Consider the following 13,344-nt stretch of genomic DNA (forward strand, 5'->3'; position numbering starts at 1 on the left):
AAGAACCAGGCGAGGGGGGTGGCAGGTGGTACAAGTCAGCGTAGTAGGATTGGAAGGCGGCCCTAATGGCGGTAGGGTCATGAACTAACTGATTGAGAGGGTCTCTAATAGAGATAATATTAGTTTTGGCTCTCGTGGAGCGGAGTCGTGCCGCCAGGATCTTGTCTGCCTTATCATAAAAAGACTGGCGAAGCCATTTGAGACGTTTGGCCACCCGTCTGGAGAGAAGGAGATCGAGTTCCGCTTTGACAGTACGGAGTTCAGACAAGATAGCCTGGTCAGAGGATGCCTTGTGCTGGGTCTCAAGGGTGTGGAGTTTAATAGAAAGTTTGTTAAACTGGGTGAGAGACTGCTTTTTGACTTTCGAGGCCAGGCTGATGATGTGCCCACGAAGAACTGCCTTGTGTGCCAGCCAGAGAGTGGACCTAGAAATGTCAGGGGAGTCGTTCAGGGTAAAATAGTCAGAAAGCTTGTCCCGAAGGTGGGAGCGTATCTCCAGGTTGTGAAGGAGGGAGTCGTTAAGATGCCATGTCATGGGCCGGGGGGCAAAAAAGCAGGCCCAAGAGGTCGCAAGAGATAGGGGCATGGTCAGACCAGATTAATGGGTGTATATGGGCAGCGTAGAGATTCATGTTCATGGCTGAGCAGGACCATATCGATGCGGGAGTAGGAATTATGAGGAGCAGAATAAAAGGTATAGTCACGCGCAGAGGGATCTTTGATCCTCCAGGAGTCGTAGAGAAGCTGGGATCGCATGAGACGGAGGAGGGATCTAGAGCGGAGAGAGTCCGTCGGGGAAGCAGAGGGCAGAGAGGGAGAGCGGTCTATATTTGGATTTAAAACAGAGTTAAAATCGCCAGCAAGTATGAGATCACCTTGCCGGACTTGAGTAAGGAGGGTATCCTAGTTTTGCAAAGAAAAACTCATGTCGTTTGTTAGGGGCATAGATGTTATCTAAAGTGCATAATTTGTTGTTAAGTTTCCCCACCAAAACAAGAAACTGGCCATCCTTATCGGCGTGGGAATCTAGAAGCTCAAAGGTGAGGTGACGGGCAGGCAGAATAGAAAGAGTGTAGAGCTCTGAACGTAGGATAAGGAGGAAGAGAAATAGATGAGAGAGATACAAAGCGTAAGATAGTGTGGTCAGAAAGGAGGGAGGAAGGGAAGGAAACCGGAAAGGGAGGGGAGGGTAGTTGGTCATCCGGCGGTAGGGGCCAGGACCGGTGGTGCTGACAGGGGGAAAAGGTACTAGGTGTCGGGAAGGCACCTAGGTCAGCAAGAGGGCTAAAAGCCCTAAGGCATCCAGACGATGCATCACAAACCACGTAGCAATGGGTAGGAAGCAGACCCCCCATGGAGAGACCTGAGGGAAAAGCTAGAGAGAAAACAGGAACGAGGAACAGATGGAGCGCCAGCTCCAGAGAGAAATTGAAGAAGAGAAAAACAGAGCATGGAAAAAACAGATTGTCACATTGTAACAAGGGGTAACAACATAACAGGGACTAAGGGATCGGGAAATCAGGACATGGGAGATCTAAAGTTAAACAGCTCCCCGGCTAGGGAGTACGACCAGGAAAGGCCGACACAAATATTGATACAGGACGTCAAATCAGAAAGCTTGAAGTCCATCAGGGAACTGGAGGTGGAGCCGGAGAGGCCGTAGAAGCTGGAACCGTGAACCACTCCGAACGGGGAGGCGGAGGTGGATTCCGCTGCATCCGCAGAGGCAGGTGTGGAGCAGAAAGGTCCTGTTCATCGGTGTGGATACCCAGCTTGGAGAGCAGCGATTGAGCCTTGGGTAGGTTTCTGGCCGTGAGCAGCTTCCCTTGATGCCAAACCAGGATACGGAAGGGGAAACCCCAGCGGTACTTAACGTTATGTTGGGAGAGCAGGGAAGTAATGGGCTTAAAGTCCCTATGTTTGGCCAGAGTAAGCGGGGATAAGTCCTGGAAGATCTGCAGGGAGACATTCTGAAAGGACACAGACCCCAGTCGCCGGGCTCCTCTCATAATGGCCTCTTTCGCAGTGAAGTATTGCATTCGGAGAATGACATCCCTGGGCTGGGAAGAGTCTTGGGAGCAAGGTCGGAGGGCTCGATGTGCTCGGTCCAGGAAGAAGGCGGTCTTCAGGGGTGTCAGGTGATAGGTGGGCAAAGACGCTCTTAAGGTAAAGATCAAAATGGGCCGCTTCAACCTCTTCAGGAATACACCGAATCCTCAGATTATTTCTCCTTGCCCTATTGTCCTGGTCCTCATGCTCCTCCCGCAATTGGGCAACATCTTGGCGGAGTTGATGGAAGTTGGTCTCGACCGATTGTTGGAACGTCACCACCTCCTCCACTCGCCGTTCAAGTTGATCAGTTCTGGAGCCAATTTCGGCAATATCGGACTTCAGGGAGTGGAGAGCCTGGACAGAGGTCTTAACATCCCGCACCTCCTTAAGGAGGGAGAGAAAGTCCCTGCGGGTAAGGGGTGCGAGATCGTTATCTTCAGGATTGGAGTCGGAGGGACCATGGGGGTGTTCAGGAGCATCGGACCTGTTCTTGGCTGGAGTGCTCCTTTTAGTAAGGAATGGTGTAAGGTCAGATCCCTGTGATTTTTTGACACCTCTGGGCATCTTAAACAGATGAGAAAGGGGGTAGTCGGCAGAATGGGAGGTAGAGAAGGCGCTCCAGCAGTATGGCTCAGGACCGGGGGGGAGTAAGGCAGGGGTTCTAGAGAAGTGTCATGATGCGTCCAGCAAAGCAGCGTGGGTGGGACAGGACCGGGGAGTTTCGGCAGAAAGAAAGGTCCATGTGGTCCCGGAGGGTAGTCAGACAGTCAGAGGTTGCAGGAGATGGGCTGGTACACTCTGGAAATCCACCTCTATCCAGGATCTGTGGGAATGAGGCCTGGACACGGACCGGGGCAGTACCAAGATCAGGCGGTAGGAAAGGGGTGTCTGGGCCCAGCAGTAGTAAGGGCTCTCACGGGGAGTGTGCAGGGCCAGAGAAAGTGCATGGGCTATAAGGCAGGCTGAAATACGGGCTCTGGAGGGCCGCAGCAGGGGGACCTCCAGCGTGGGGTCCCGGGCCGCAGGGGTGCTGACGAGACACAGGCTGCTGGGGGGATGGTGAAGGCAGCGCCAGGAAGAGGCAGTTGAGGGCCCGCGTGGAGAGGTCAGGGAAGGAGGGTAGGAGCGTGCAGGCCGCTGGCAGGCAGATTGAACAAACCTTCCCAGACCAACACAAAGCTTCACCTGGGAGTCGCCCTCCGTTCCCATCTGCGGCTATATGCGCCGTCCGCCAGTGTCCCCCGCCACAGCCGCACAGCTCCCCCGGAGCACACCTCCCAGCGTGCGGCGTCGTGACCCGGCTTCCAGATGCAGGGGAGACCGGAGGTCTCGTGGGTGGCAGACGTCTTTCTCCGGGTGAGCGAGGTCAAGTGAGGACCAGGGGAGCCCGGACGGCAGGCGGGAGTCCAGCGGCCAAGGTGAGCACCGCCGCGCGGGGTCCGGAAGCAGCAGCCATGTCCCAGAGCAAGGAAGCAGGAGAGGCCCCGGCTTCTCCCCGACCCGCAGGCTGCAACCCGCACAGACACAGGAGGTGTCTGCCGGCTCCGCGGACCTCACAGGCCGGAGCAGGGGGACCCCGACAGAGAGGGTGGCGAACCGTGGGACACCCAGGGGGCGCAAATGGAGTAAATATGTAGGGCCCGGGCAGGAGCTCCAGCTCCACACGTCCTGTCGTCTCTGTAGCCAGGCCACGCCCCCTGGGTAATAGATTTTTAACCACCTTCTGCCGTTTAAACATATCAGTTTTCTTAGCCACAGTAGTGGAATCCTCATCATCAGTGATTTGTAGGATTTGATAAATAGCAACCACAAGGGCAGGGACATCAATTTGCAATAGAGAATCCTCATCACAAACACCTGATTCAGTGTCTGACAGGACAGTATGCTCCCCCTCCTCTTCAGATGAATTATTTGAGAGATTAGTGGATTGTGAGGAGGAAGCAGCCCGCTTAGATGACCCAGAGACACGAGAGTGACCTGGAGTATATTTTTGCCTGACCAAGGAATGATTTAATTGCTGCAACTGGTTAGAAAAATTTTCCACCCAAGGTGGATTAACCATAGGGACAATTTGTGACTGTAATGGCACAGGTGGTCCCATAGGAGGCATAAGGTGTCCCACCAGAGTACCCAGTAGGTTTGTGAACGCAGCCCAGGGAGGCTCCTGATTGGTTACAAGAGCTACAGACTGACTGGGAGATGTATGACACATAGTACACAGACCATCATACACAGATTCCCCCTCTGGTAAATCTTTGGCGCATGCTCTGCATGATGCAGGTGCGTCCACAGACTTACTGCCCTTCTTGTTAGTCATTGTACACAAATGCAACAACAGAGCGACTTAGGGGGTCATTCCTAGTTGATCAGAGCAGCTACGATCATCTTCACAGACATGCGTGGGGAAGCCCAGCACAGGGCTAGCCCGCCCCGCATGTCTGTCCGGCCCCACTGCACAAGTATAAAAGCGTACCTGAAGAGTAACTCCCAGCCAGCGCAGCTCCTGCGGCTGGCCGGGAGTTGCACTTCGCAGCGGCTGCGTGTGACATCACACAGCCGCTGCGGCCCACCCCCCGCACGGTCTGGCCACGCCCCCAAAACGGCAGCCAAACGCCTCTGTGCCGCCGAGCGACCGCCTCTGCCTGTCAATCAGGGGTCCCAGTCTGGGACAATGAGGATCGCTTGAATCTTTGTTCTTCTTATGATCTTTAGAACTTTTGGAATGAGAGGAAGTGGAGGGAATACATACACCGACTGAAACATCCATGGTGTCACCAGTGCATCCACTGCTATTGCTTGAGGGTCCCTCGACCTGGAACAATATCTCTGAAGCTACTTGTTGAGACGAGATGCCATCATGTCTATTTGAGGAATTCCCCAATGACTTGTCCCTTCTGTGAAGACCTCTTGATGGAGGCCACACTCTCCTGGATGGAGATCGTGTCTGCTGAGGAAGTCTGCTTTCCAGTTGTCCACTCCTGGAATGACAGAGCGCTTGTATGCTTTTGCACCCAGCGGAGAACCTTTGTGGCTTCTGCCATTGCCGCTCTGCTTTTTGTTCCGCCCTGGCGGTTTATGTACGCTACTGCTGTTACATTGTCCGACTGGATCAGTACGGGCAGATTGCGAAGATGTTCCGCTTGTAGAAGGCCGTTGTAAACGGCCCTTAACTCTAGAACGTTTATGTGGAGACAAGTTTCCTGGCTTGACCATCTTCCTTGGAAGTTTTCCCCCTGTGTGACTGCTCCCCAGCCTCGGAGACTTGCATCCGTGGTTACTAGGATCCAGTCCTGGATCCCAAACCTGCGCCCCTCTAGGAGGTGAGAGCTGTGCAGCCACCACAGGAGTGAGATTCTGGTCTTGGAAGATAGGATTATCCTTCGGTGCATGTGCAGGTGGGATCCGGACCACTTGTCCAACAGGTCCCACTGAAACACTCTGGCATGGAATCTGCCAAACTGAATGGCCTCGTAGGCCGCAACCATCTTCCCCAGCAACCGAGTGCATTGATGGATTGACGCTCTTGCTGGTTTCAGAATTTGCTTAACCAGACTCTGAAGTTCCAGAGCCTTTGCTACTGGAAGAAAAACTCTCTGTAGTTCTGTGTCCAGTATCATTCCCAAAAACGACAACTGCGTTGTCGGAATCAACTGTGATTTTGGCAAGTTTAGGAGCCAACCATGTTGTTGAAGAACTGTCAGGGAGAGTGCAACGTTTCGCACCAACTGGTCCCTGGATCTCGCCTTTATCAGGAGATCATCCAAGTATGGGATAATTGTGATTCCATGCTTGCGAACGAGAACTATCATCTCCGCCATCACTTTGGTGAAAATCCTCGGAGCCGTGGATAGACCAAACGGCAACGTTTGAAATTGATAATGACAATCCTGAATTGCAAACCTCAGGTAAGCCTGATGCGGAGGATAAATGGGAACATGTAAGTAGGCATCTTTTATGTCCACTGACACCATAAAATCCCCTTCCTCCAGACTGGAGATCACTGCTCGGAGAGACTCCATCTTGAATTGGAATTTTCTTAGGTAGAAATTGAGGGATTTTAGGTTCAGGATTGGTCTGACCGAGCCGTCCGGCTTCGGAACCACAAACAGGCTCGAATAAAAGCCTTTTCCCTGTTGTGACGGGGAAACCCTGATAATGACCTGATTTTGACACAACTTTTGTATTGCGTTGCATACTACCTCCCTGGCAAGGCCGATTTGAAAAATCGGCGAGGGGGAACATCCTGAAACTCTAGTTTGTACCCCTGGGACACTATTTCTAAAACCCATGGGTCCAGGTCCGAACAAACCCAGAACTGACTGAAGAGTTTGAGACGTGCCCCCACCGGTGCGGACTCCTGCAGAGGAGCCCCGCGTCATGCGGTGGATTTGGCAGAAGCCGGGGAGGACTTCTGCTATTGGGAACCTGCCAAGGCCGGTGATCTTTTACCCCTTCCCCTTCCTCTAGTAGAGAGGAAGGAAGAACCTCGGCCTTTCCTGTATTTATTGGGCCGAAAGGACTGCATCTGATAGTGGTGTGTTGTCTTTTGTTGTGAAGGAACGTAAGGCAAAAATGCTGACTTACCCGCGGTAGCCGTAGATACCAAATCAGCGAGACAGTCACCAAACAAGACACCACCTTTATATGGCAGAGCTTCCATATTTTTCCTGGAGTCAGCATCAGCATTCCATTGATGAATCCACAATGCTCGCCTAGCTGAGACTGCCATAGCATTGGCCTTTGACCCCAAAAGGCCAATATCTCTCGCCGTTTCCTATAGGTAAGCCGCAGCGTCTCTGACATAACCCAGTGTCAAAAGGACGCTATCCCTATCTAAGGTATCTATGTCAGATGACAAGTTATCTGCCCACTTTTCGATAGCACTACTCACCCACGCAGATGCAATGGCTGGTCTGAGCAGCGTACCCGTGGTGGCATAAATGGATTTTAATGTATTTTCCTGCTTAAGATCCGCAGGGTCCTTAAGAGCTGCCGTGTCAGGAGATGGGAGAGCCACCTTTTTAGACAACCGCGATAGGGCCTTGTCCACAATGGGGGTTGACTCCCACTTTTCCCTATCCCCAGAGGGAAACGGATACGCCGCCTGAATCCTTTTGGGAATCTGAAACTTTTTGTCAGGGCTTTCCCAAACCTTTTCAAAAAGTGTGTTCAGTTCATGAGAGGGAGGAAACGTTACCACGGGTTTTTTTCCCTTATACATACAGACCCTTTTATCAGGAACAGCAGGGTCCTCGGAGATATCCAAAACGTCTTTTATCGCCACGATCATGTACTGAATGCTCTTTGCTAAATTTGGATCCAATCTGGCATCACTATAGTCGACACTGGAGTCAGTGTCCGTGTCGGTATCCGTGTCTGCCATCTGGGCAGACAACAGTTTTTGTGACCCCGTGGGGTCTGGACTTGTAATAACACATCCTCCACAGATTTCTTCCATGCCTGGTTCTGAGATTCAGATTTATCTAATCTCTTACTAATAAGAGCCACATTAGCATTCAAAATATTTACCCAATCAGGAGTCGGCGGTGCCGACAGGGTCACTCCCACAGCCGTTTGTGTCCCTAATACAGTCTTCTCCTGGGAAGAGCCTTCAGCCTCAGACATGCCGACACACGTGTACCAAACACTCGCAGACACACCGGGCCTATAGGGGACAGACCCACAGTAAAGTCTGTCAAAGCGACACAGAGGGAGTTTGTCAGCCCACAACCCAGCGCCTAATCACCGGTTCTGAAACACTAAAGAATGCCCCAGGGGGGCGTGGCCTGGAGGCTGACCAGGCAGGCAGTGCTATCTATGAGCTCCCAGGGATCTGGGTGTATTAAAACAATAAACAACCCTTCCACATCCAGTGCCCACTGCAAAAGCCCTGTCCTGCTACATTAAGGAGGGGGGATAGTGGTGAGCTGGGCTGCAGAGTCGGGGAGCCGGTTTTCTGGCTCCTGCGGATTGCGGCCTACTCACTGCCCCGAAGCCGGGGCCTCGATTTGCCCTCGTTCCCCCGCAGTGAGAAGGGACCCCCGGGACACGGCACCTTTGATCCTGGGCCCTGCACCTACCTTGCCCTTGCCTTAGGCGTGAACTGATAGGTGCTGCAGCCCCCACCACACGGAGACGACCCGGGACCCGTCTGGAGCCAGGCCGTGAGCTCCGTAGTTGCTGCGGCGGCCATCTTGGTCACTGGCAGCCGAGGGGAGAGTGGACGGAGACCCGGCGGCAGAGTTCAGCGGCGCACAGAGGTACATCCCCAGCCGCACCGTCCTAACTGGAGGGACCGCTCCCCCCCCCCCCCTCCTCTCACCCTCACGCTCCCCGCACAGAGGTGCACATCACACTGCTGCGGGAGGACCGGCGGCTCGGCCCTGGCCCTCCCTGAATAAATAAAGCAGTGCTGCACACCAGGGGACTCTCCCTTTCTTTCTCCCAACTCCTGCAGCAACCCATACAATCTCTCCCCACTACCTGTGATAGATATCCTCGATCCAGGAACCCATTTTGTAAAAACCTGAACCCATCTCATTGTTCCAAGCTATCTCTCCGGGCACTGACAACATTATACTTGGACCAGTGCGGTCCGGATCTACGGGAGCCCTGCTGCCCGGCCCCGTGCTAAATCGGGGGACCTCCTGGGGTCACATCACCCCCCCCTCCGGAGGAGAGATAATTAGGAAGCTTGCTCCCGCTCCCATCCACCAATACTCTCCACGTCCGTAGAGACCCTCTAGCCTCTAGGTTTCTCCTCCTTTCTGATTGGCGCCTCACATCGCCATGCATTGCCCTGGACTTTTGTTCTCTACTACTCTACCCGGGGCCACCTGATGGCCATCTGAGACCAGGCCACGGGGGGGTGACCGCTCCTTAGGAGCCATGTTGCCGTATGTATCCTGCTGATCCTGACACATCTTGAGCTACTTGCAAACATCCTCTTCACTGTCCCCTCCCGGAATATGAGACGTGCCTCGAAATCCTCTAGACGGAGCAAAAACAACCAACCTCGAAAAGTCACGAGGTCTCAAGCGGACCTGAGGCCCTTCCTTCACCCCACGACCTCCCCACAGATGGAGAACCGTTCCTCTCCACGCTCCCGACCTCCCCCTCTGCTTCCTCGACCTCGAACCCAGCTGATGAGATGGCTGACCCTACGTCAGCTGGCGGTCGCGAGCTCCGGGAAATCCTAACCTTCATGAGGTCCCTTCCCACAAAGCAAGACCTTCAAGACACTATTAGGAACGAGCTCGCCTCCATCAAAAGCGATATCTCACACCTATCTGACCGGGTGGTAACTCTGGAGGAAGACCAAGAAGCTAGCGCTTCCTGTATGTCCCAACTGAGGGACTCTGTCCTTGCTCAGTCCAAGGAAATCCGTGCTTTACAGTCCAGAATGACGGATATCGACAACAGGGGCAGACGGAATAACATCCGAGTCCATGGTCTCCCGGAGGAAGTTCCCCAATCTGGGCTAGTGGACGCTCTGTCCAAGATATTCAACGAACTCTTGGGAACGAATTCGGATAACGTCATCACTTTCGACAGAGCCCACAGAGCCCTTAGACCGAGGGGCCTCGCCACTGACCGGCCTCGTGACGTCATTTGCCGGCTCCATTACTTCGCCCAGAAGGAGGAGATCATGTTCAAGGCCAGGCAACTTGATGGTATCGACTTCAATGGCTGCACTATAAGCCTCTATCAAGATCTTTCTTGGTACACACTCCAGCAGCGGAAATCCTTGAAGCCCCTGACGGACGAACTGCGGAAACGTCAGCTTCGCTACCGTTGGGGTTTTCCTTTTAACCTCCAAGCCTGTTCCTCCGGGAAATGGTACACCCTATCTTCCCACACAAGCCTCATCCCGTTCTGCACCTCACTAGGCCTGCCTCCATTGTCCATTCCGGACTGGGAGTTTCCTCTTCCTGATGTTCCTCCCCCTAAGCGGGCTCCTAACGCGCAACCGTGGCAAGAGGTTCGAGGCACTGGGCGGAGATCCCAGTCAACTACATCTCCCTCCAAGACCGATTTGCTGTAATGGACCCATCTGATTGATATTGTTATCCCTGCTCCTTTTTTTTTTCCCCTCCTACAGAAACTCTTGCTGCTAACGCAATGTTGGAGGGTATTTTTCTTTCTCGAAGGGTTCACACATATGTTAAATGTCACCTCCTAGCTGTTTACGGAGGTTATTGATAAATGGTTAATATCCTTGCTCATGCTGACCGGTGAGGGGAGGGGGCTACGGACTTGTCCGCTGCCCTTGTCCCCCCTCTGGCCCCCCTTTTTGTATTGTAGGATTTTTTCCTCTCCTTTTTCTTGTGTCAGTTTAAATATGTCATTGTTGCTACCATGGTTCCGGCTGCGGTTCACCCCCATTCCCCCATATAATACCCGCCTTTGGCTACATGCCGGTAGGGAGACTGACGGTGTTACGATTCAGTCTCTCTCCTGCGGGTCTTTTGCTGATGTTATTACATTGTTTTTGTACTCCTTTCTTTTTTATCTCTTTTTCCATGCTTGTTCTTCCTTCTCCCCCTTCCCCTTCCCTCCACTTTAAGGTTTTTAGGAACGTGTTCTACTTCATTCCACCATGAGTGCCCCGGGGAAGATTAAAGTGCTGTCCCTCAATGCACGAGGTCTCAACTCACCGGAGAAGAGATCTAGCCTTCTACGTCTGTTAAGATCTGAAAGAGCAGACGTTGCATTAGTGCAGGAGACCCATTTTAAGGTTGGAATTCGCAACCCCTCTATTACCAATCACTACTTTCCCGTAGCGTTCTACTGTAACACCCCAGGTAGCAAATCCAAGGGAGTGGCTATTGTTTTTTCCAGGGACTTGCATGTCTCGGACGTTGCCACATACAGGGTGGTACCGGGAAGGCTCCTTATCTTGACTTGCAAGATCTATGAGCAAATGTTCACTTTTGCGGTGATTTATGCCCCGAACCAGGCCCAACTGTCTTTCTTTAATTCCTACCTCCCGAGGTTAGATTCTCTGTTACAAGGCGTCACGGTTTTAGGTGGTGACTTCAACTGGACATTAGACCCCAGTTCTGACACCTCATCCCAAACCTCTAGATTTGTTGCATCTAAATATCGCCGTGTTAAACACCTACTTCACACACAACAACTAGCTGACTCCTGGAGAACCCTTAACCCCTCAGGACGTGACTACTCCTTTTATTCACACCCCCACCGGGTTTACTCCCGCATTGATTATTTATTCCTTAGCCATAGACATCTCCCGCTTCTTATAGATGCCACTATTGGCTCTATCACATGGTCTGATCATGCCCCGGTGACTTTGACTTTGGCCCTCCCTCACGGTTCCCATAAACAATGGACCTGGAGACTCAATGAGTCTCTTCTATATGACACACTCTGTAAAGAAGCCTTAGACAAGACCCTAGACGACTATATCGCCAAGAATGTAACAGATGATGTCTCCCACCTCACCGTGTGGGAGGCACATAAATGTGTCCTTCGCGGCAAGTTGATACAACTGGGAACCCACAAAAAGAAACAGAGGCAATCTCTGATCTCAGGACTTCTACTTAAAATTCACACCCTCGAGACATCCCACAAAGTATCACTGTCAGATGTGACCCTAGTAGAGCTGTCGGAAGCCCGCTCTCAGCTGAATAAACTCCTCTCTAACAATATAATCCATTCCATCCGTAAATGTAAACAGAAATACTACCAATGGGGCAATAAGCCTGGCCGAGTCCTGGCTCATGCGATACGAGCCCAACACTCGGCTTCATTTGTTGGCTCAGTGAAGGACGCCAGGGGGACCCCCAAATTTAAATCACCTGAGATTGGGGCTTGCTTCGCACAATTCTACACCTTGCTTTATAATCTAGAGAACACTTCCCCTGCTGTAGATCCCCACCTTTCACTCCAAAAAATAAGGGACTATCTGAGGTCCATTGATTACCCTGTTCTCCCGCCCTCGAAGCTTAATATATTAGAAGCCCCTTTCACAATCCAAGAGATAGACCAGGCCATCTCCTCTATGCCGTCGGGGAAAAGTCCGGGCCCTGACGGTTTCACTATCGCATACTATAAGGTGTTTAAAGATAGATTGCTCCCTCTTCTCCTTCGTGCATTTAACTCAATTACGTCCGGCTCGCACTTCTCCCGTGATTCACTGGAGGCCCACGTGTCGGTGATACCGAAACAGGGCAAAGACCCTTCGGTCTGCTCCAGCTACAGACCCATCTCCCTTCTCAACGTAGATCTTAAAATCTACGCGAAGATTTTGGCGAACAGACTAAGTGTGCTGATCCCTCTCCTGGTCCACAGTGACCAGGTGGGTTTTGTGTTGGGCCGGGAGGCCAAAGACAACACTACCAAAATCCTCAATCTCATCCATCTAGCATCCCACAGTACTACCCCTACTATTCTACTCTCTACCGACGCCGAAAAGGCATTTGATAGGGTCAGTTGGAAATTTATGGACTCCATCTTGGGGCACATAGGCTTAGGTCCTAATGCACTTACTTGGATAATGGCCCTGTACGACTCCCCGACGGCAAGGGTCTGCGTAAACGGCACCCTGTCAGACCCATTCACCATAAACAACGGTACCAGGCAGGGCTGCCCATTATCTCCTTTGATCTTCGTGCTATGTATCGAGGCATTGGCCAGATCTATTCGGGCTAATCAAGCTATTAAAGGTTTCACCGTAGGCGATGGTGAATACAAACTAGCCTTGTTTGCCGACGACCTCTTGGCCATAGTATCGCACCCCACCGACTCCCTTCCGCATCTAATGAAAGAACTAGAGCTATTTGGACACCTTTCCAACTTTAAAATTAATTATAATAAATCTAGTGCTCTTAACATTTCCGCCCCTGTAGACTCCGTCACGGCCCTTAAACGCTCTTTCCCTTTTTCGTGGCAATCTTCCCACATAACATACCTCGGTGTTAAGTTGAGCGCTAACGAATCCCAGTTGTTCCCACTGAATTATTTGCCCCTATTGCAAACGATTCGGAATGACTACTCCAGATGGAATATGAAATTTTTATCCTGGTTCGGGGGATAAACATAGTTAAGATGAACACCCTCCCTAAATTATTATATATAATGCAGACCCTCCTGATCCGCATCCCGGAGACCTGGTTCCGATCTATTTCACTCTTGATTCAGCAATTTATCTGGCAACGGAGGAGGCCTAGGATTAGTCGCTCCCAGTTGGCAAAATCGATTGTAGGTGGCGGCCTTCAGCTTCCTGATATAAAAAATTACTACCATGCCATCCTTTTGAGTAGAATTATA

Source organism: Pseudophryne corroboree, chromosome 9 (assembly GCF_028390025.1).
Source record: "Pseudophryne corroboree isolate aPseCor3 chromosome 9, aPseCor3.hap2, whole genome shotgun sequence".
Lineage (NCBI taxonomy): Eukaryota > Metazoa > Chordata > Amphibia > Anura > Myobatrachidae > Pseudophryne > Pseudophryne corroboree.